Source organism: Pan troglodytes, chromosome 15 (genome assembly GCF_028858775.2).
Source record: "Pan troglodytes isolate AG18354 chromosome 15, NHGRI_mPanTro3-v2.0_pri, whole genome shotgun sequence".
Taxonomy (NCBI): Eukaryota; Metazoa; Chordata; class Mammalia; order Primates; family Hominidae; genus Pan; species Pan troglodytes.
Genome location: NC_072413.2, coordinates 17496651 through 17520419, shown reverse-complemented (window position 1 = coordinate 17520419; position 23769 = coordinate 17496651). Strand labels below are relative to the sequence as shown.

At 49.2% G+C, this 23769-nt stretch overlaps 1 long non-coding RNA gene and 1 pseudogene across 1 annotated transcript; one reads left to right on the top strand and one right to left on the bottom strand.

Moving 5' to 3' along the window:
• Positions 1-1244: 1244 nt before the first annotated feature.
• On the bottom strand, positions 1245-7891 carry LOC129136947 (ribosome biogenesis protein BMS1 homolog; annotated as a pseudogene).
• Positions 7892-14184: 6293 nt separating this feature from the next.
• LOC134808270 (uncharacterized) lies at positions 14185-20294 on the top strand. The gene is made up of 3 exons (XR_010150859.1): positions 14185-14632; positions 16337-16507; positions 17373-20294. It is a non-coding gene; the product is annotated as an uncharacterized LOC134808270 (long non-coding RNA).
• Positions 20295-23769: the final 3475 nt, after the last annotated feature.

The window sequence follows — 23769 nt, the reverse complement described above, 5'->3', positions numbered from 1 at the left end:
ACCAGCCCGGCCAACATAGTGAAACCCTGTCTCTACTAAAACTACAAAAATTGGCCAGGCATAGTGGCATGTGCCTGTAGTCCCAGCTACCTGGGAGGCTGAGGCAGAAGAATTGCTTGAATCCAGGAGGCAGAGGTTTCAGTGAGCTGAGATTATGCCACTGCACTCCAGCTTGGGCGACAGAGTGAGACTTCACCTCAAAAAAAAAAAAAAAAGAAAAGAAAAGAAAAAACAATCCTGAAACTCATATGGAACCACAAAAAACCCCAAACAGCCAACAGATTACTGTGAAAGAAAAAGTTGGAGGCATCACACCTCTTGATTTAAAATTGTATTACAAAGCTATAGTAATCAAAACAGTATGGTGCTGGCATAAAAACAAAAAAATAGACCAATGGAACAGAACAGAGACCTTTGAAATAAATCCAAACATACACTGTCAACTAATTTTTGACAAGGGCAAACAAGACAACACAATGGTAAAAAAGATAGTCTCTTCAATAATAGGATTTTCACATGCAAAAGAATAAAATTGGACCCTGATCATACACCATACACAAAGATCAACTCAAAACAGATACAAGACCAAAGACCCAAATAAGACCTGAAACCATAAAACTCCTAGAAGAAAACATAGGGGGAAAGCCTCTTGACATTGGCCTTAGCAATAATCGCACCACAAGCCAGGCTACAAATGTAAACATAAACAAGGATGACTGCATCAAACTAAAAAGCTTCTGCACAGCAAAGGAACAACCAACAAAATGAAAGGGGAACCTACAGACTTGAAGAAATATTTGCAAACCACATATCTGATAAAGTGTTAATATCCAAAAATCAGTAAAGAACTCTTACAACTTAATAGCAGAAAAACAACCCAGTTGAAAAATGGACCAAATAGGAAATGACCAATAGGAAATGGGGAGATGTACATTAAAATAATACAAAGTAGCAGACATGTAGGATGAACAAGTTAGAGATCTAGTGTACATCATGAGGGCTATAGTTAATAAAAATATATTGTCTTTGGGATTTTTGTTAAATAAGTAGATTTTAGCTGTTCCTGTCACACAAACAAAAATCCAACTATGTGAGATGGTAGCTATGTTAATTTGCTTCACTATAGTAACCAGTTTACTATCTATATGTATCCTTTAAGATCATGTTGTCAACCTCAAATATATAAAATTTATTTTAAAAAGGAAAAGTTTGTCTTCAATCCAGAAAGAACCACTATTACCATTTTTTGGTGTTCCATTCCAAAATATCCCACAAATATACAATTGTTCAATCAAATTTAACGTTAGACTTTATACTTGAACATTCAAAGTACGTAAGAAATTATAGAAAAGTGTCTGTGTGACTCCCTGTCTGTAGAGCACAGGCTTCATCTCCACTAACACACACACGACCAGTACCTTATACAGAGAGTCCTTGTTTACCTTTAGTCTGACACCATGGGCGAGCCTGAGTTGGCCCGTGGTCCGCATTCCTGACCAGGTGTCTTTCTCACCCACTGGTTTCAACAAAGATGTTACTGGGTTATAGAAGGCTGGGATGGAAACAGGATACCAAGTTCACATGAAGACAATATCTGAAAAGAGGTAATTTACTTTAACATTTTCAAAAGAAGATTCATATCCATATTGCGAAGAAACAAAGAACAAAACCTTCACTCCAAACTTCTCTACCTGGCTGCAAAGTATTTGAAGGGAAAGGTCGCTAAGGGAACTATTCTCATAGATCACAGAACTGTTACTGGGTGTGGCCAGGGGGCTGCAGACACAAGCGAATGGGCACACCGCATAAGACTGGGAGATCTAAGGCTGGAGTTGCTCAACTCTCTGGAGACCTGACTCCAGCCTCTCGTCACACTGGCTAGAAGTCAAGCATGAATGGTAACACCCTGCCCTGAACACTACTTAAGACACTCACCGCTCATCAGCAGCTTATCCTCAAAGCTGGCCCGGAAAGCTCCTTCTGGAGCTCAGAGTGCTTTCTTGATCTGCCCCCTTATCCCACTGACAGTTCAAATCACAGCACCTTCAAATTTGGCCACTTCCAAGGCAGAATTAAACATTCCCTACAGGTATAGCAAGATAAAAACACACACACACACACAAAATCATATACTTTATGCTTTACTTCTTACTTCGAACATACATCCTTGATTAAAGAACAAAAACAACTCACTGAAGGGTGATAAAATAATCAAAATGTATTTGCCCCTGAAAGTGGAATTACTATCAAAAAGAATACAACTCTTTCATTTTCCCCAAAATAATCATGTGAGTTCATGGGCATGCTCATCACTGTTGTCTGTGTAGAAGAGAAGATCAAAGAGGGATTTACTGGACTGAATTGGCCTAGGAAGCCTTTGCTGGCATCTCTCAGACTGGACTGCAGCCCAGATCCTTTTACTCAGATGCATGCACTTAGAACATGAAAACAGTAAGATAAATGCTGGTGGTATTATTACCTTATATTGCAAGAACATTTTATGACTTCCTAACTCTGTGTTTTCAATAGAAACATCCCCACTAATGAAATTGTCAATAAATGCTGCTCAAACCACCCTCCCCAAATACTGAAAAACAGTACATCCATTTCTCTGTACCCTTGCCAAGATGTCTGCAAATGCTTTGTCGATTTTTCTACTGAGTTAGACAAACTTGTGATTTTTCTCCCTTTCTTAACACAAATTTAAAAAGTAGGAAACAAAACCTAGTGGATAAAATGACATATTTTCAATATGACTTCTGTGGCAGTCTCACATGGAAGTCAGGAGTAACATCCTCAATTCCTAAATAGCTGTTTACCACTGCTTTTTTCAGCATATTCAAGTAATACAGAATATAAAGGAGCAAACAAAACATGAAGTTTATAAAAGATTTCAAACACTTTTCTAAAAATGAGGCCCATATTTTAGAGGTATTTCATTCCTTTTCTCAAACAATATGGAGATTTATAAATATGAGAATATATAGATATACAGACCTTAATAAATGAAGTGTTCTTGAAAATTTTATATGGAAAACCAGTTAGCTTTAATTTCTTCACAATTTTTATGGATTTATCCAGATCAAGGACAACTCCTGTGGCAGCTATCCGAAAATCAGGCTAACAGGAGCCCCAAAATTTGAAAATAGGAATAATATTAGCAAGAGAAAAACTTCAATTCTATGTGACACAATAAATTACCAAAGTGAATTTTACTTACAATTAGCTAAGAAAAACAAGAGAGACCATCTGAACTTGCAACCCAGTGGTTTGACAAAAGCAATCCAAAACTTTAAAGTTGGTAAGCCAAACTAACAAGGGTGACTTGAGGCCGGGCACAGTGGCTCATACCTGTAATCCCAGCACTTTGGGAGGCCAAGGCAGGTGGATCACCTGAGGTCAGAAGTTTGAAACCAGTCTGGCCAACATGGTGAAATCCCGTCTCTACTAAAAATACAAAAATTAGCTTGGCATGATGGTGCACACCTGTAATCCCAGCTACTCAGGAGGCTGAGTCAGGAGAACCGCTTAAACCCAGGAGGCAGAGGTTGCAGCGAGCCAAGATCGTGCCACTGCACTCCAGCCTGGATGACAGAGTGTGACTCCGTCTCAAAAAAAAAAAAAAAAAAAAGAGAAAGAAAAAAAAAGGCTACTTGAGTACTTTCCTGAGAGTGATTTCAGAGGAATGTAATTTTACTATAATGATTTATTTGGAACGAAATGGAAAAGAAAAATACAGTTGCAATGTTTAGGAAATTAAAATTTGGACCTCCAGGGAAGATTCCATCTGCTCATTATTCTGCTTTCTCCTCTGTTAAATGGGACCAGTAAACCCTGCCCTGCCTGACTGGTCAAATGAAAATGGAGTGAACAGACTGCTACCCCAGCACAGCTGCAGGGAGTCTTGTGTCTGGGTGGTCTCTGATGGCTCCTCATAACCTCATATAGTGCTTAGCACATGGTGAGCACGGCCTAAATACTTGCTTAGATAAATAAATGCAAACGATGCACAAAAATAGGAAATGTACCATTATAATTCTTCCACCTCCCCTGCTCTAATCCCACACCCTACTGAAAAGGATGTACGAAGATTAAAAGCAAAGGGAAATTTACTTTATATTAATAAAAATGAGTAATTTCCAACTTAAAGTCTCATGTACATAATAACCCACATTCAGGATATATTTCTCAAACCAATCTGTAAAAGAAATCATCCAAGATAGTTACCATTATGCCACTGACAGACTGTATTGCCAAGAAACCAGTTCCCTGTGGAGTGATAGGGTCTTAAAGGAAAAGGAAAAAAAGAAATATAGCAAACCACAAATTTTAGATTCTAGTTTAACATACTGGATATGGACATTTAGATTTGGATATAGATTTACATATATACTCCAAACCACCTCCCCGCTCCCAGAAAAGAGAAAAATCTTAGGAGTGGAATTGTATGAAAGGAAAAGCACAAAGCTAAAATAACGCAGCCTGTAAGGTTTAATCTCGGCAATAGGCAAGTTATTGTAATCATATTTTACCCCAAAAGGCTGCTCCGCAATGCATGTGCTGTGGGGTATACTTTAGAAGTCTTTGTCTTCCATTGTGGTCTTCAATATAATACAGTGGGATGGTCTGAAACCTCCTCCACCCTACAGAAAATATGATTGGATCTCGCGACTTGAGGATTTTCTTATACCAGCGATGTTTCTTCAGACGCATCTGAGGGGGATGAGAGGGTAAGATGATTGATGGAGGGGAAATCCACAGAGCCTCAGGCACCAAATATGCAGCAAAGGGACCCACCTGCACGTATCCAACATTTCCCTCGCTGTTGCCCAAGCCACCCAGGATAATGGGGTAATGGGGGTCAATGTTCTGCACAAATTCACAGGGAACATTTTCAATCTCAATGCGGACGAACATCCCAGGTCGAAAACCCTCATACTGAACTCTAGCTTCATCATCTTGATCTTCAAATTCTGCACGATTCAGCTGTACATGATGGGGCGGTGGGGGGGGGAACCTGTATGCTGTTATCTGTAATAAACATAGGATTAACATGAACAAATGAGCAATTTCTAAGTAAAGGAACTGTGGACAAAATTATGTAGGCTTTATCCTATTAAAAATACTACACATTTGGCTGGGTACAGTGGCTCATGCCTGTAATCCCAGCACTTTGGGAGGCCGAGGCGGGCAGATCACATGAGGTCAGGAGTTTGAAACCAGCCTCGCCAACATGGTGAAACCCCGTCTCTACTAAAAATACCAAAATCAGCTGGGCGTGGTGGTGCGTGCCTGTAGTCCCAACTACTCAGGAGGCAGAGGTGAGAGAATCGCTTGAACCTGGGAGACGGAGGTTGCAGTGAGTCAAGATCGTGCCACTGCACTCCAGCCTGGGCAATAGAGCGAGAGTCCATTTCAAAAAACAAAAAAAACCTACACATTTTACCTCTACAGTCTGCTCAGAATATGTCCCAACCGTTTTCTTCTCTCCTGCTCCAAGGGACAGCAAATGTAGATAACTGTGGAGCCCTGCGTGCTCAAACACTGGAAACATCCCCAGTCCACACTTTCTTTCCTTCCTCTCCAAATAATTCTTTCACACTTTTCTCTTGTCTTCAAACACCCACCACCACCCTCACCTTCACTCAGCTGATGGCTGTTTCCTGATTCACTCCAAAACCAAAAGAACCTCTATGGTCAACCCTCTACCAGGGTTTCCTCCCATATCCAGCCTTATCAGAGCTCTGACCTGGCCCATAGAGGAGCTGTGTGGCTATTTAAATTAAAATTAATTACAATTACATAATATTAAAAATGCAGTTCCTCAATCACACTAGTCACACTGGAAGTGGTCCATATCAACCTGCGGCCAGTGTTACAATACTGGGAAGCACAGACGTGCATCTCCATGATCACAGAAAGTTCTACAGGCAGCTCAGGCACAGATGATTTGTCCATGCCTTTACTCCGGGCCACACATCACTTGCTCACTAGACACCATCCATTCTTCCTGGATTTTATTCCAACAGCTCTTCCCTCTGTTCTCTCTCTTATCTCAAAACCTTTTGATTCCACTTCTTCCACCAAAAACTGCTTCATTTCTCTGCTTCTCTCTGCAGCAAAACCCCACAAAAGTTTTCCGCAGTTGCAGCCTCCAGTTCCTCTGCTCCCATTCTCCTACATCCGTGAAAATTGGTGCTTGCCAAGATTGCTGAAGGCCTCCACGCTGAAGGACTCCTCCAGTGGTCAACTCTGCCTTTACTGTAGTTAACACTGCAGCGGGATCTGAACAGTGCTTCACCTCCATGTACAACTGGACTCCTGCGTGCCGGCATGCTCACACTGCTTCTCCCTCTCCCTCCTAGGCACTGCTCAGGCCTCACAGCCGCAATCGCCCCATCTCGCCCATGCCAGTCTTGCTCCTCCCAGTCACTCTGCACTCACTCCCCGGCCACCTCACAGAGTTAAGTGGCATCTACATGCTGATGGCTGTACATCTAAGTCCCTGGCCAGACCTGTCTCTCCAGACTTGACGCTCCGCTTGTCTGCATGATACCCAGCCGAACCAAACATCATCTTCCCAAAACTGCATCTGCAGACAGTTTCCTATCTAACCTGCAACAACCCATCCTTCCAGGAATTTCCAGCCGCCATCCTCATTTCCTCTCACACATCCCACATTCAGTCCACCAGGAAATCCTATTGACCCAGCTTCCAAATAAACTCTATCCGGGTTTGACTCTTTGTCTCATCTCCACTGCCAGCCCTCTGGTTTGTGCCACCGGACTGATCTCTACCAGACTGATCTCTTGGCAGAGTGATCTGATTACTTGAATGTCTCTCCTCTGCTCAAAACCCTCCAAGGACTCCCATTTCAGGGTGAAACATTCAGTCTTTTCCAATGGCACACAAGGCTCTAGGTAATTTTAAATTGTAAATGGTGTGAAGCAAAAACTTCAGAGTTAGCCTAGTCATGCCTTTCAAAGGTCAACACAGACTAGCAACCACTAAGCTAATGCCTAATCAGGAAATAGTCCTTTGACTAGATAAAGACCTAGGATGAAACTCCGTTTCACAAATCATACACCTAATCTGTTCCAGCTTACACAGGCACTCCTGGCCTCACTAACAAGACGCAACTCAGATGCTCACCATCAACTGTACACACGTTTCTGTGTCTGTCTCCTTCAGAGTGAGATCACCGCCTCCAGCAACCTGCTCAGCACCCCCAGGCAGGAGGGCCACACCATCTCCCTTATCTCCGCATCTGACCTTATACTCCACATGTCCTTCTGAACTCTGACCAGGATGTTTTCAGAGCACTTCCCCTGGGAGCTTTTGTGTGTCCATAAGCCACACAGGCCACTGATCACCTGCCATTCAAATCAGGGAGCAGCGATCAGAATAGGCAGCATTGGCTTGCACTGAAATGAACACACTGTCTTAGATCACTACATTGTAAAAGTCTCAAAAGTAGAGACCATGTCTCAGTCATTTCGGTTTCCTAAATTCTTGTTACAAAATATGTATGGATCTTTTTCTGGTGACCTTCTGACTGTAGAAACAATGAGCTCACTGCATGAATAAACACACTCACATGCATCTACCCAGGAGTCCAAATGAAAGGCACAGAAGCAGGATAGGAAGCAGGGACCCAAAGAAAGTCAGGGATTCCTGCACTATGTGATAGTCTTGACAAGGGGCTAAGAGGAACTGAGGTTTCTCACCTGTGCTTGTTTCTGCATTTCTCCTTTAAGATCATCAAAATATGTGCTTTCTCCTTCATCATATTCCACATCAAACATCTCCTTCAATTTTCTCTTCTTATCCAAATGCTTTTTCTTGGCACTTTCTTCTTCATCAGGGTCAATTTCTTCCTCGTTTCTCTATATCTTCATTCTTAAATTTCCAGAAGAAAAAATTTTGTGTATGTTTATGAAGGTCTTTTCTTTAAACATTAGATTTTTTAAAGTTCTATTTAAACAAAAATCTTAGCAAAAATCTGTTATCATTATCAATAAAACAAACCAAAACACAACATAACCTTGGTTTCTGAATAACATGGTACTGCTACAGGAAATTGTTACATCTGCATTACAATTAGCTGCTATTCCTTAAGCTGGCTGGGAACACAAACTAGAATAAAAATAACAGATATGTCCCTCACCCAGATGCTCCCAGACCCTGTTCTAAAGAAATATTAGGGAGAACAGGGACTTCATTCTTTTAAATGACACTTAAATTTAAAAAGAGGAGAATGATGGCAATGGTTGAATGTAAGTCTGAGAAGCTAAGACTTCTGTGAATGAAAAATCACAGTGGACTTGGCAAATGACTATGGCAAGAAACAGTAGTAACTGTCGTCCAAAACTTAACAAGTAAACAAGAAAGCTTCTCTTTGGTCTCCACATCCCCACCCTTTAGGAAGGAATCTATCCATCCCATCTGCAATCTTCACACATCACAAGTAAGATTTGCATTTATCAATATGGGCCTCTCTCAGAACACAATGACCAAGAACAGCCAGCTACGACAAAGACATACCTGAGTATCGGGGCCCGATTTTCCCTTGTGCACGTCCCATGTTTCCAAGTCTCCAAAGTCACCGTAGAGCTCCTCTGGGAAAAGAACACCCAAAGGCTGCTCTGTGAGCCAGGCATGCATGTGCTGCTGGCCCCACCCATGACAGGCCCACAGTGCGCTCCGTGTTCCAAGCCTCATTCTCACTGCTCCCGTCACTAGACACACAGGCAAAACTTTGCACTAGGGAATGCTTCGTAAAACAGTTAGTATTTCATCATCTGTTTAGGTAAACTAAATGGACCCAATCCACATTTCCGCACTTCATGTCAAAATCCCAATCTCAATTTTTCCAGTATAGATAATGGACACTCTTTTGTTTTTTTTTGTTTTGTTTTGTTTGTTTTTTTGGAGATGGAGTCTCACTATGTCACTCAAGCTGGAGTGCAGTGGCACGATCTCAGCTCACTGCAACCTCTGCCTCCCAGGTTCAAGCAATTCTACTGCCTCAGTCTCCCGAGTAGCTGGGATTATAGGCACCTGCCACCAGGCCTGGCTCATTTTTGTATTTTTAGTAGAGATGGGATTTCACCATATTGGCCAGGCTGGTCTCGAACTCCTGACCTCGTGATCTGCCCTCCTCAGCCTCCCAAAGTGCTGGGATTACAGGCATGAGCCACTGCAACCGGCCAATGGACACTCTTTATGAAAGACACAGAGGTCTATCTGTGTCCCCCAAACGAATAATTCAAAGAGTGAATGGAAAAGTCCCACGCTGATAACCAGTACATGTGAAAAGGAGTCTCAATGTAAGTTCAACACAACACAATCATGTAACACACCTAGGGGAAATTTTAGAATATATAAAACATAGCATTTAAATTAAGAGTAGAGCTCCAAACCACACCAAACCCATGGGAAGAGCTTATTCACTCATTCATTCCTTCATTTGTTTTTGGAGCTCTGGGCTCAATTATAGTTCCCACTCTTAAAAGAAATAGACAAGTAAGGCTGGGTGCAGTGGCTCACACCTGTAAACCCAGCACTTTGGGGGCCCGGGAGGCAGAGGTTGCAGTGAGCCATAATTGCATCACTGAACTCCAGCCTGGGTGACAGAGTGAGACCCTGTCTCGAAAAAAGGAAAACAAAAGAAAGAGGCAAGTTAAAACTCATTTGGGAGAGCAATATTTAGAAGGCTATTAAAACATTTTCACATAAGGGCCAAAGAACCAGGTAGACATTATAAAAGATAGGAAGCTCCTATTTGTAATAAAAGCAAAAAAGGATAAAATAGGAATAAACCTAACAAGAAGTGCACCGGAACTTAATTTTTTTAAAAAAGAAGAAAAGCTTTAATAGGCTACCAAAGGACAAAAGGAATAGCATCACTACCAACACTCGTAAGTGCTCTCCACACCAGGCACTGCGTTAAGTACTTTCCTTGCCTTAACCACATTCTTCAACCCAAGGAAGTAGGTGTTGTAAATATTATATACTGAATAATGATACGTCCTCATCTGAAAAGAAAGATTCGACATCACAAATATGCCAATTCTCCCTTTAGCACAGTTACAACCCAAAACCACCACTAAGGATTTCTGGTCTAGAGAAGATAACACATTATAAGAAATGTAACCCAAATTGTAGAAATAATAGACAGGAGATGATCAATGGAGAATTCCGAAAGGTGGACAGAAAAAGGCTGCTGAGGGACTCTAGGACTAGGGAATGCATAGTAGCCAGGTGTCTCCCTGGACCTCATCCAATAGGACGGTGACCCAGGCCCAGAGTTTCCCAACTCCCAACGTAGCAATAGAAGGCAACCCAGGCAGACTCAGTCCCTGCAGATCAAAGGAGATCTTCCCCACAACAAGAAAACCAGCTCCACACACCAAGACAACCACCATTCCCCACCCACCTAGCTGCAGCATGTGGCCCAGCCTGGGGCAGCTCCCCTGTTCGCTCAGGTGGGCAACAGAAGGGACTGGTGGGAGAATCCCAGTGATACATATAAGCCAAACAGACCAAAATAACACCATGAAGGCTCTGAAATTAAATTGCCATTGGAATCACAGCCCACAAAGTAGACCAAGACCTACAGACTAAACCTAAACAGGAGGACTGCCTGCAAAAATAAAAAAAAATTACATAGGCAGATGTTGGAACCATCTGACTCATCACTTATAACAGTCAGTATAAAAATGCTTCAACAAGCAACTACAAATCCTATAGCAACAATCAAAGAACTGAAAACGTCAGCAAAGAAACTGAAGAAGAATCAAATGGAAATTACAGAAATATAAAATACAGTAAAAGAAATTTTAAAAAAATCTAACTGGATGGGCTCCATTGAGTAAAAGTGGAGACAACAGAGGAGAGAATCAGAGAAGCTGAAACCTGATCAACAGAATTCACCCAGTCTAAACAATAGAGAGAAAATAACCTGAAAACAAATGAACAGAGTTGCACGGACCTGTGGGACAATAACAAAAGACCACGCATTTATGTTATCTGAGTCCCACAGGAGACCAGAGCTGTGAAAGCATGCAAATAACTAATTCCTGAGGCTTCCCACATTTGGTGAAAGATATAAACTTACAGATTCAAGAAGCTGAGCAAACCTCAAAGTACACCAAAAGAAAGCAACACTGATCAAACTTTCAAAACTAAAAACAAAGACCAAAAATGGCAGAATTCCTGTAGGGACATGCCAATTCAAATGCCATGGAGGCCAGAAGGAAGTGGCACAACATTTTCAAGTGCTTAAAAAAAACCAACCAAACAAAAAAACCAACCAAACAAAAAAACTGTTCACTGCAAATTCTATATCCCATGAAACTACCCTTCAGAAATGAAGAGAGAAATAAAGACATTCTCAGAGGAAGAGAATATAGGAATTTGTCACTGGTCAATTTAGACATGCTAAAAAGTGGCTACAGAAATATATTCTGTCATTTCCACAATACAAAAAATTAAAACAAAAAAATCAAAATCAAAAATGGCTATAGAAAGTTCTTATGCAGAAGGGATAATATGGGACTATGGGAGGAGGGACAAAGGAAAGACCAGAAATGTGGATACATACGCGAGACAATCCACAGTTCTTAAAATCACATTTGACGACTGAAACAAAAACTATACCACCACCTAATACTCAAGCCAGTGATTTATACAAGTGGAAAAGGTAAAGAGACATAAATGCAAGGCAGGTTTCCACACTTTGAAGTGGTAAATACTGGTACCAGTAGACTACTATATTACAATACACATATTGTAACATCCAGAGCAAACACTTTAAGACTATACAAAGAGATACACGCAACAACATTATACAGAAATAGATCAAGATGGAGGGAAAGAAAAAGGAAACAAAAAAGCAAATAATAAAAACATCAGACATAAGCAATTATGTAACAATAAGCACCTTAAATGTAAATGGTCTAAATAAACCAAAAGACAGATTGATGGAGAGCCTATAATAAACACATGGCCCAACTAAATACTGTTCATAAGAAACTTCAAACTCACTTAAGGACCTAAGTAGGTTGAAAGTAAAAGAATGGAGAAAGATATCCTGTGAAATCATTAATTTTTTAAGGAAGCAGGAGTGAATATATTAATATCTCATGAAGTAGACTTCAAGCAAAATAATTTACCAGAGCTGGAGAGGGTCTTCGCTGAATTTTAAGATCTAAAATTTCCTATGCTGCCTTGACATCTTTGAGCATCACAGGGCCCCAAAGGCCTAGCCGTGGGTTTTCCTGTTTCTACCAGACACCCCCTACCCTGCCACCCAACAGGAAAGGCTCCCCACCTGGCTAGTTCTTTTATCAGCCAGAACAGTTGCACCTCAGCCTAAGAAGTTTCACTTCACCTGTCTGCCAGCCCATGAATTTATTCAAACAAGCCAATTGCTCTCCCCCTCGGGAACCATTGGTCATTGTGTGCTCTTGTTACTACCAAGCCTGCCTGCTTCCTCAGCCCGCAGCCCTCACTCCGCTACAGAGTGCGGTGCCCATCTGACCCTGTGTGGCATGCAGTGTCCTCCTCTGAGCTGTGGGTATATGTGACTAAAACACTGCTGTCAATCTCATCCATCCACGCCAGGTGTCGTGTTCAGCCATCTCCTACACTTTAGGGCAGGGACCCCTCCTTCACCAATGGGGTGAAAAGGAAGTGACCATAACAACTGCTTAATGACAAAAGGATTGACCCACCAAGAAGACATCTACTTCAACATCCTCCTCTTAGCAACTGTTAAAACTAGGCAGAGGCCGGGCACAGTGGCTCATGCCTGTAATCCCACAACTCTGGGAGGCAAAGACAAAGGAAAGCTTGAGGCCAGGAGTTCGAGCCTGGGCAACATAGCAAGGCCTCATCTCTCCGAAAAATTTTAAATTTAGCCAGGTGTGGCGGCACACACCTATAGTACCAGCTACTCAGGAGGTTAAGCCAGGGGAAGTACTTGACCCTAGGAAGTCAAGGCTGCAGTGAGTCATGTTCGTGCCACCGCACTCTAGTGTAAGTGACAGAGTGAAACTAGGCAGAAAAGGAGCAAGGATTTACAAAAGATCTGAACAGTCAACCAGCAAAATCTGACATCCGTATAACACCCCACTCCCCAACAGCAAAACACACACATTTTTAAAGCCAATAGAAATCTACCAAGATGAAGTACATTTGGGGCAATAAAAGAAATGACAGGAAATCTCGTTGTGCGCCCCTCTGCGTCGGCGCCGGCGCCGTGCCCCTCTCTGCGCCGCCTTTTTTCACCATGGGGAAGCGTTTGGGGGCCTCTTGAGGGACCCCCCTAGATGCTTCCACTCAGAGCCCCCAAAGCCGGGGAGCCTCCACTCCTCTGTCTGCCGTCTCCCCTGTCGGTTCTCGCTACCCAGGGTTCAGTGGCCTGGGGGCTGACGGAGGGGGTCGCCTCTGCCAAGGCCCCTCCCGGCGCCTCCCTGGCTCATCCGGCCCACCTTCCTCCCACGCTGGCTCATGCAAAGTGCTCTGGTCACCAGGAGCCCTTCCTGACCAGCCCAGGCCCCTTCTTGGCCTTCGCCCACCTGGCCTCCCCTGGAGCCCTGACCTGGGTGCCGGGCCTGCTGGGTCCAGAGCCCACCCCGCCCTGAACAACCCCGAGTCTCAGCCACCCTCAGTTCTTACCCTTTCACAGCTGGGGAGTGGAGCCTGGGCCTGCGCCTCTCCGTGCCAGCGCCAGCACTGTGCGCCTCTCCGCCGCTGTGCGCCCCTCCGCCGCGCCGCCGCTGTCCGCCTCTCCGCCTCTCCGCCGCTGTCCGCCTCTCCGCCTCTCCGCCGCTGTCCGCCTCTCCGCCGCTGTCCGCCTCTCCGCCGCTGTCCGCCCCTCCGCCGCGCCGCCGCTGTCCGCCTCTCCGCCTCTCCGCCGCTGTCCGCCTCTCCGCCGCGCCGCCGCTGACCGCCTCTCCGCCGCTGTCCGCCTCTCCGCCGCTCTCCGCCTCTCCGCCGCTCTCCGCCCCTCCGCCGCGCCGCCGCTGTCCGCCTCTCCGCCGCTGTCCGCCTCTCCGCCGCGCCGCCGCTGTCCGCCTCTCCGCCGCTGACCGCCTCTCCGCCGCTGTCCGCCTCTCCGCCGCGCCGCCGCTGTCCGCCCCTCCGCCTCTCCGCCGCTGTCCGCCCCTCCGCCTCTCCGCCGCTGTCCGCCTCTCCGCCGCGCCGCCGCTGTCCGCCTCTCCGCCGCTGTCCGCCTCTCCGCCGCTGTCCGCCTCTCCGCCGCTGTCCGCCTCTCCGCCACGCCGGCGCCGGCGCTGTGTGCCTTTGCGAGGGTGGAGCTGCGTTCTCCTCAGCACAGACCCGGAGAGCATTGCGAGGGCGGAGCTGAGTTCTCCTCTGCACAGACTTCGGAGATACAGCGAAGGCAGAGCAATGTTCTCCTCAGCACAGATCCCGGCGGGCGGGCCGACGGCACCGCGAGGGCGGAGCTGCGTTCTGCTCTGCACAGACCTTGGGGCACTGCCTCGCTTTGGGACAACTCGGGGCCGCATCGACGGTGAATAAAATCCTTCCTGTTTGCAGCCCTGTTTGTGGTTGGTGGCAGCGATGGACACTGCAGCCAGCCAGAGCGTAGAAAGGCGTCGGGGTAAGTGCACTGTCCAGGCTGCACTGCGGGTGGCCTGGGACGGGTTGGGAGCCCTATCTCAGGCGTCACTGCCCGTCTTGGGTGGCTGGTTGGGTGTGCTATCTGGGGCTGTGCTGCCTGCAGCGGGGGGTGGTTTGGGGGCCCAAACCGGGGCTGCACTGCCTTTGGCGGGGAGCCGGTTGGGGGCAGTATCCCAGACTGTATTGCTGGCAACAGTGAGGTCGGCTAACTGTGCTATCCAGGGCTGCGCTGTGCGGCTGTGGGGGGGGTGGCGTTTTCGGGTTGAGGGCGCTATGGGGTGCTGTAATGCCCATGGTGCCGGGAGGCGGGGCAGTTTGGGTATGTTGGATGTGCTATTGGGGGGGGCGACACTGCTGGTGGTAGGGGGCAGGGTGGGTTGGGGGCCATATCAGGGGCTGCACTGATTGCTTTAGCTAGGATTTCTGGTACTATGTTAAACAACAGTGGTGACAGGGGGCATCCTTATCATGTTCCAGATCTTAGAGGAAAAGCTTTCCATTTTTCCCCATTCCATATGATTCTAGCTGTGGGTGTCTTTCCTGTAGTTTTTATTATGTTGCGGTATGTTTCTTCTGTGCCCGTTTCTTTGAGGATTTATAGCATGAAGGGATGTTGAATTTCATCAAATGCTTTTTCGGTTTCAGTTGACGTGATGATACTGTTTTTGTCGTTTATTTGGTTGATATGATGTATCACATTGTATGTTGAGTGACCCTTGATCCCAGGGATACATCGCACTTGATCATGATGAATTATCTTTTTAATGTATTACTGAATTTGATTCAGTGGTATTTTGTTGAGGATTTTTGCATCAATATTAGAGATCCTGGCCTGTAGTTTCCTTCTTTGATGCTTTTGTCTGATTTTGGTATCACAGTAATAATGGTCTCATAGAATAAGTTTGGAAGTATTCCCTCCTGTTTTTCAAAATAGTTTGAGCAGGATTTGTACTAGGTCTTTAAATTGTTTGGTGTGAAGCCATCAGCAGTGAAGACATCAGTTCCTGGGCTTTTCTTTACTGGGAGACTTTTTCTGATGGCTTCAATCTCATTACTTGTTACCAATCTGTTCTGGTCTTGGATGTTTTCGTTGTTTAACCTAAGTAGGTTGTGTGCATCTAGGAATTTGCCAATTTCTACTAGGCTTTCCAATTTATTGGCATATAATAGCCAGTTATGATCCTTTGAATTTCTGAAGTATTAGTTGTAATGTCTCCTTTTTTTAATCTGTTGATTTTATTTATTTGAATCTTGTCTCTTTTCTTAGCCTGGTTAAAAGTTTGTCAATTTTGTTTAGCTTTCCAGAAAACCAACTTTTCGTTTAATCTTGTGAGGTTTTTATTTCAATTTTGTTTCTGCTACGATCTTATTTATTTTCTTATTTTTGGTTTAGTTTGTTCTTTACTAGTTCTTTAAGATGTATTGTTTATTTGAAGTTTTTCTTTTGTTTGGATGGTAGGCACTTATAGCTGTAAATCTCTGCCTTTGTACTGCTTTCTGCATAACAAGTTTTGGGATACTGTGTTTTCATTACCCTTTGTTTCATGAAATTTTTGAATTTCTGTCTTAGTATCTTCATTGACCCGCTAGTCATTTATTCAGGAGGGTAGTGTTTAACTTCCATGTGATTGTATTGTTTCCAAAATTACTTTTCTTGTTGATACCTATTTTTGTTCCTTTGTAGTGAAAGAAGATGGCCACAGAGACAGACAGCAGCGTGATCAGAGTGGTAGGAGCCGGCCATCAGTGAGAGCTGCTCCATGCCTGGCTGCTGGGTGCTAGAGTCTGCGGCCCACTGGCTTGCCTCACTGTGGTTGGTGGTGGCGGTGACAGAGACTGCAGCACGACCAGAGTGGTAGGACAGGGGCTATCCAGGGCTGCACCTTTCGCAGTGTGGGGTGGGTTGGGGGCGCTATCCAGGGTGTCATTGCCTGCATTAGGGGTACTGGTTGGTAGCACTGTACAGGGCTGCACTGCCCACGGCAGGGAGGGTGGGTTATGGGTGCTTTCTGGGGCTGCAATGCCCATGGAGGAGGACAGGTTAGGGCACTATCGGGTATACGCTACTGGCGGCATTGGGGGACAGAGCTGGGGGGTGCTATTGAAGGCAGGACTAGCCGTGGAGTGGGGGACGAGTTCGGTGCTATCAGGGGCTGCACTGCTGGCAGCGGTCAACAGAGTTGGCATCCAAGGAAGGAGTGGTTCTCCTGTCCCTGACTCCACACTCCAGAGGGCAACCCACTCTTGGTCATACTGGAGTGCGGCAGGGCACGCAGCATTTGCATGGGAATCCTGAGCATGGCAGAGCCCCCACAACCACCGTGGTTCCTGGGCCTGTGCACTCTGGGTCTGTGCCTCAGAGGCTGCCAGGCACCCCTGGGGACACCACGGGGGACAGGGCCCTGTGTGTGGAGGCGTCTGGAACAGGAATTGGCACCTGGGTGCAGAGGGCTGGCTGGGTCTGAATTTTTCTGCTTCTCCTGCTCCCTGAGGAGTGCAGCCCCAGTGGGCCCAATGGTTCCTGTGGAGTGGGGATCTGGGTGCTGTGGTGTCTCCAGCACCCACCCCAGACCCCAGTTCCCAGCCAGCTTGGGCCAAAAGGAGAGGCTGGACTTTGGAGGGTGGGTGTGAGTGCCTTTGCTGAAACTGGCCCCTGCCACCCAGTGGCCAGCATGACAAGTTGAGGCTCTAACCCTTCCAACCCTCACATCTTCCTCTAGGCTTTTCTGGCTTTGCCGGCCCAGCTGCTCCTTGCCAGGAGGAGGAGGAGACACCTAGAGCCTGCGACACCACAGCTCGCCCTGCTGCGGGTGGGTGGCAGTGACAGAGACTGCAGTGCACCAGAGCGGTAGGAGAGCGGCCATGCTAGGAGGGCAGGCGGCTGCAGCCAGGGTCAGGCTTACAGCAATGGACGGGCTGCAGCAGTGACCAGGTGGTAGGAGCCTTGTAGGGAGGGCTGGTGCATTGGCAATGGGCCTGGCTTTGCCCTGCGCCTGCTGTGGATCTGGCCCTGTACTGCCCTGCCTTGCCCTGTACCTGCCCTACTGTTACCTGGACTCTCGGCCCTGTCCTGCTCTGGTCCCATCCTGACCCTGTCTTGGCCCTGTGCTACCCTGTCCCTTCCCTGGCACTGGCCCTGCCCTGAACCTGCACTGGCCTGACCTTGGCTCTGGCCCTGCCCCTTGTCCTGACCCTGGTCCTGTCATGGCACTGGCCCTGCCAATGGTCATGGTCCTGCTCTTGTTCTGGCCCTGACCTGGCCTTGGATATGTCCTGGCCCTGCTTTGGCCCATCCCTGCCCTGGCCCCACCATGGGCCTGCCTGTTCTGCCCTCTCCTGGCACTGACCTTGCCCTGTCATGGCCCAGTGGTGCCATTGCCCTGCCTTACCCTGCACTGGTTGTGCCTTGGCCCCGCTTGGTGCTGGCCGCTCCCTGGACCTGCCCTGGACCTGCCTTGACCCTGCCTTGGCTTTTGCCCTGCCCTCACTATGGCCTGGCCCTGGCCCTAGCCCTGGTCCTGCCATATCCCTGGCCCTGCCCTTATCCAGGCCCTGCCCCTGCTGCTGCCCTGGCCCTGGCCTGGAACCTGGTCCTGTCAAGGACCTGCCCTGATTCTGCCATGGCCCTGGCCCTGCTCTGCCTTGTTCCTGGCCCTGACCCAGACCCAGACCCTTTCCTGGCTCTGCACTGGCCTTTCCCTGGCCCTGAGCTGGCAGTGGTCTGCCCCTGGTCTTGCCATCACCCTGCCCTGCTGTGCTCTGGATGTGTCATCACCCTGCCCTGGCCCTACTCTGCCTTTGACCCTGCCCTGGTCTTACCTTGGCCCTTACCCTAGTCTTCGCTAGACCCTGCTCTGGAGCTGGCCCTAGCACAGACCTGGCCCTGATCCTGGCCCTGGTCTTTGTCCTGCCATAGCCCTGGCCCTGAAGTGAACTTGGAGGTGTCCTGGCCCCGGCGTAACATGGTTCTGCATTGGCCTGTCCCTGCCCTGCCGCTACCATCGCCTTGCCCTGCTCTGCCCTGTCCCAGTACTGACCTGGCCATGCTATTTCTCTGCCCTACCCTGCCTTGGCTGTGCCCTGGCTCGGTTCTGGCCCTGGCCCTGGCCCTGCCCTGGACATGCTCTGACACTGCCTCAGCCTCGGCACTAGCCTGGCTCTTCCTTGGCATCAGCCCTGCTCTCTGTGTGGACCGGCTCTTGTCCTGTCCTGTACTGGCCATACCATGCCCTGCCCTGCCCTGCCTCAGCCCTGGCTCAGCCCTGGCCCAGCCTTGGCCTTGGCATTGCCCCTGGTCCTGCCATATTTCTTGCCCTGTCCCTACCCTGGCCTTGGCCCTGACCCTTACCTTGCCCTGGCCCTGCCCTTGCCCTAACGCAGCCCCTGGCCCTGTCATGGCCCTGCCCTGGACCTGTCCTGGCCCTGGCTCTTCCCTGCTTGAGACCTTGCCCTGGTTCTTCCCTGGCCCTGACCCTGAAATGCCTGGCCCTACCCTGGCCTTGCACTGCTCTGGCCCTTGCCCTGACTCTGGTCCTGTCACTGGCCTAGCCCCAGCCCTGTTGCTGGTCTTACCATGGCCCAGACCCTGCCTTGGCCCTGCCCTGACACTGTCCTGGACCCTGGCTGTGCCAAGAACCTGCACTGTCCTTGCCCTTGTTTTGCTCCTGCCCCGAACCTGGTCCTGCCCAGGCCGTGGCCATGGCCCTGGCCCCAGCCCTGCCCAGGTCTTGGCACTGGCCTGGCCCTGCCCTGCCCTGGCCCTATGCTTTCCTGGCCCTGCCTTGCCGGCCCTGGCCCTGCCTTGGCCCTAGCCTAGCTTTGACCCTGCCCTGGCCCTACCTTGGCCTTCACCCTAGCCTTACCTGGGCACTCTGTTGGACCTGGCCATAGCACAGACCTGGTTGTGGCCCTGGCCCTGCCGTGGCCCTGTCTCAGACCCTAGCCCTGCCAGGTACCTGTCCTGGCCCAGCTCTGGGCCTGGCTTTGTCCCTGGTTCTTAGATGAACCTGGCCCTGCCCCTGCCCTTGCCCTTGCCCTGGCATTGGCCTTGGACATGTCCGTGGTCCTAACCCTGGCCCTGCCCTGGAGCTGCCACTGTCTTGGCTGTGCCCTGGCTCTGGCCCTGCCCCGGCCCTGGCCCTGCCCCGGCCACAGCCATAGACCTGCCCTGGTTGGTCATGCCCTACCTTAACCCTGTGCTACCCTGGGCCTGCTCCACCCTGCCCTGGCCCTGCCCTCCCTTTGGCCCTGCCCTGACCCTGCCTTGGCCCTCACACTGGCCCTAGCACAGACCTGGTCCTATGTGTGGCCTTTGCCTGGCATTGACCCCTGCTCCTGACCCTGGTCCTGCCATGGCCCTGGCCCTGCCAATGACCCTGGCAGCCCTGACCCTGGCCCTGTCTTGGCCCTGGCCCTGAACTGGCCCTGCCCTGACACTGGCCCTGAAGTGGATTTGCAGGTGTCTTGTCCCTGATTTAACCTGGTCTTACCATGGCCCTGTCCCTCCCCTGGCTCTGTCCTGGTCTTGTGCTGACCGTGACCCAGAACTTGGCCCTGCCCCAGCCTTGTCCTAGACCTGGCCATGGCCCTGCCTCTGCCCTGGACCAGCGCTGGCACTGGCATGGACCCTGGCCCTGGCCATTCGCTACTTAAGGACATACCCTGGCCCAGCCCTGGTCCTGACCCTGTCCTGGCCCTAATTTGGCCTGGCTCTACCCTGGCATGCTATTCTGGCCCTAGCCCTGACCCTGTCCCTGTCCCTGTCCCTGTCCCTGTCGTGGCCCCAGCCCCATTGCTGGTCCTGCCATGGCCCTTGTTCTGACATTGCCCTTTCCTGGTTCTGGCCCTGGCCCTGTCCCAGCCCTGCTCTGGCCCTGGTCTGAACCCTGACCCTGCAATAGACCTGCCTTGGTCCTGCCCAGACCCTGGCTCTGGCCCTACCTTTGCCCTGGCCATACCCTTGCCCTGGCCTGGACCCCGGTCCTGGTCCTTGTCCTGCCCCAGCCGTGGCCCTGGCCCTGCCCTGCCTGTGCCCTGTTCTATCCTGGGCTGGCCCTGCCATGGCCTGGTCTTGCCATTGCCCTGCCCTAGCCTGCCCTGCTTGTGCCCTAGATCTGCCCCAGCCTTTGCGCCTGTCTTGGTTCTAGCCTTGACTCAGCCCTGGACCTTCCCTGACCTCGCCTCAGACCTGGCACTACCCTGGCCTTGCCTTGGCATTTGCCCCACTCTCTCTATGGCCTGGCTCTGGTCCTGCCCTGGTCTGCTCTTATTCTGTCCCGGCACAGCCCTGGCCCTGGCCCTGCCGTATCACTTGCTCTGGTCCTGCCCTTATGCAGACCTGACCCTGCCACTACCTTGGCTTTGGCCTGGACCTTGGCCATACAGTGACCCTGCCATGACCCTTTCCTGGCCCTGGCCTGGAACCTGGCCCTGCCAAGGACTCGCCCTGGCTCTGTCATGGCCCTGGCCCTTTCCTGGATTTGGATGTGTCCTGTCCTTTATTTGCCCCAGCCCTTCCCTGGCTCTGCCATACCCCTTCTCTGGGGTAGGGCCAGGGTCAGGACCAGACCAGGGCAGGGTCAGGACCAGGGTAGGGCCATGGTAAGGCCTGAAGATGGGAAGGGCCAGGGCAGCGGCTGGACCAGGGAAGGGTCAGGGCCAGGGATGTAGTAGGACTAGCGGCAGAGCCGGCACTAGGGCTGAGCCAGGGCAGAGCAGGAGAGATTACGTTAGGCTATTACGTAAAATTTTTATTTTAGATTTTTAAGATAACTATAGTAGTAGTAATGTCTATACTATATTGTTTGTAATAGTAATAATATTTGCAGTAATCACTAAATTTTAACTAATACTATCTTTGCTTCCAGTAGTGTTCTATGAATATAATATAATTTTATCAATATGTAAATATGTGAGGCATTGATTCTCACAATAATTCTATGTGCTAGGTACTTAAAGCATCCCCATTTTCCAAATGTAGGAAACAGGCATAAAGAAGTTAAATACTTGGCCAGATTACTCCTGTAATCCCAACACTTTGGGAGGCCAAGGCAGGCAGATGGCTTGAGCTCAGGAGTTTGGAACCAGCCTGGGCAACATTGTGAAACCCCATCTCTACTAAAAATGCACATAAAGAGCTGATTTAAGTTTCTTGTAGGATTCTGGTTATAAAACACTGGTCAAACACACAGGGCATGGATAGGGCAGGACCAGGGACAAGGTCAGGCCAGGAAGGGGCCAGGGCCAAGGCAGGGCCAGAGATGGACTTGGAGGTGTCCTGGTCTGATTTGCCCTGCCCCAATGTTGGCCCAGCCCTGCTCTGGCACGTCCTATCATGCCCTGTCCCTGACCTGAGCATTGGCCCTGTCCCTGTCCTGCTTCTGGCCCTGCCCCGGAGTTGACCAGGCACTGCCATGGCACAGTCCTGCATTGCCCTGCCCTCCTCTGCCCTGGTGCTACCATGGCCCTGCTTGGGCCCTAGCTCTGCCTCGACTCTGGACCTGCCCTGACTCTGCTCAGCCCTGGATCTACCCTGACTCTGCCTTGGTGTTGCCCTCCCATCTCTATGGCCTGGCTCTGGCCGTGCCTTGCACAGGCCATGCTCTGCCCTGTGTGTCCCAGCCTGGGCCCAGCCCTCATCTTACCATATTCCTGACCCCAGCCATACCCTTGTTCTGGCCGTGACCCTGCCATGGCCCTCTCCTGGCCCTTCCTTGGTCCTGCCCTGCCCTTCCATGCCCTGGCCTTGCCCTCACCCTGCATTGGCCCTGCACTGGTCCTGCCCTGCCCTGGTACTGCCTTGGCCCTGGCCCTGCCTTCTCCCTGGCCTTGCCTTTGCCCTGCCCTGGCCTTGGCTTTGCCTTATCCTGGTCCTGGTTCTGCCCTGACCCTGGCCTTGCTCTGGATCCTCTCTGGTTCTGCCTTCTCCCTGGCCCTGTCCTTGCTCTGGCCCTGTCCCTGGCCCAGCCTTGACCCTGACCCTGGCCCTGACAATCCCCAGGTCTGACACTGGCTATGCTTGGCCCTGGCCCCTCCTTTTGGCCCTGCCCTGGCCCTGCCTTGGCCCTGTGCTATCTTAGTCCTGCCCTGGCCCTGAACTCGCCCTGGCCCTACCCTCATCCTACACTGGCCCCGGCCTACCCTGGCTTTGCCCTGCCCTGGCCCTGCCTTTGGCCTGCTCTGGCTCTGGTTCTGCCCTGGCCTTGCCCTTGCCCTGGACCCTCCCTGGCCATGTTTTTTCCATGGTCCTTCTCTGGCCTTGCCCTTGCCCTTGCCCTGTCCCCTTTCTGGTCCTGCCATGTTTCTGGCCCTGCCCTGTCCATGTCCTGGACCTGACTCTGGCCCTGGACCTCTCTGTCCCTGCCCTGCCATACCCTGGCCCATTCCTTGCTCTACACTGACCCTGCCCTGCCTTGGCCCTGTGCTACCCTAGCCCTGCCCTGGCCTTCTGCTGACCCTGATCCTGCCATGGCCCTGGCCCTGCCATGCCCCTGCCCTGGCCCTGGTTCTGCCCTGCTTCTGGCCCTGGCCTTGGTCCTCTCATGTCCCTGGCTGTGACCCTGCCCCTGGTTTTTCTCTGGCCATGACCCTGCCCCAGTTCTGTCCTATCCCTGGCCCTGTGTCAGTTCTCTCCTAGCCCTGGCCTTTCACAGTACTTTATGCTTAGTAAGGGCTCCATAGTGTCTGTGAGTTGAATGTTGTGTTCATAGTATCTGCCAAAACAGAAAGAAAAAAAACAAAATATTTTGATAGGAAGTTAAAGCTTTGTATATAATATGCCTTGAATTGTAAGTGCCTGTTATTAGTTGTATTACATATAGGTCATGGTTTTGTACACATAACTCCAAACCATTCATACTGTTAAAAGAATATATGAATATATGAAAGAATGTATAAACGTAAGAATGTATCAGTATCTAATGACCTTTCCAAATTAATTTTTATTTTTAGCTCTATTAGATATTTCTCAGTGTAACAAATGTTTATTCCTATGTAATTAAGGGCGTATTTCCTGTACAGAATATTCATATTACCTAATTGAAAATTATATGATACAAAAATATAATACTATTTTTAGGCCAGGCATGGTGGCTCATACCTGTAATCCCAACATTTTGA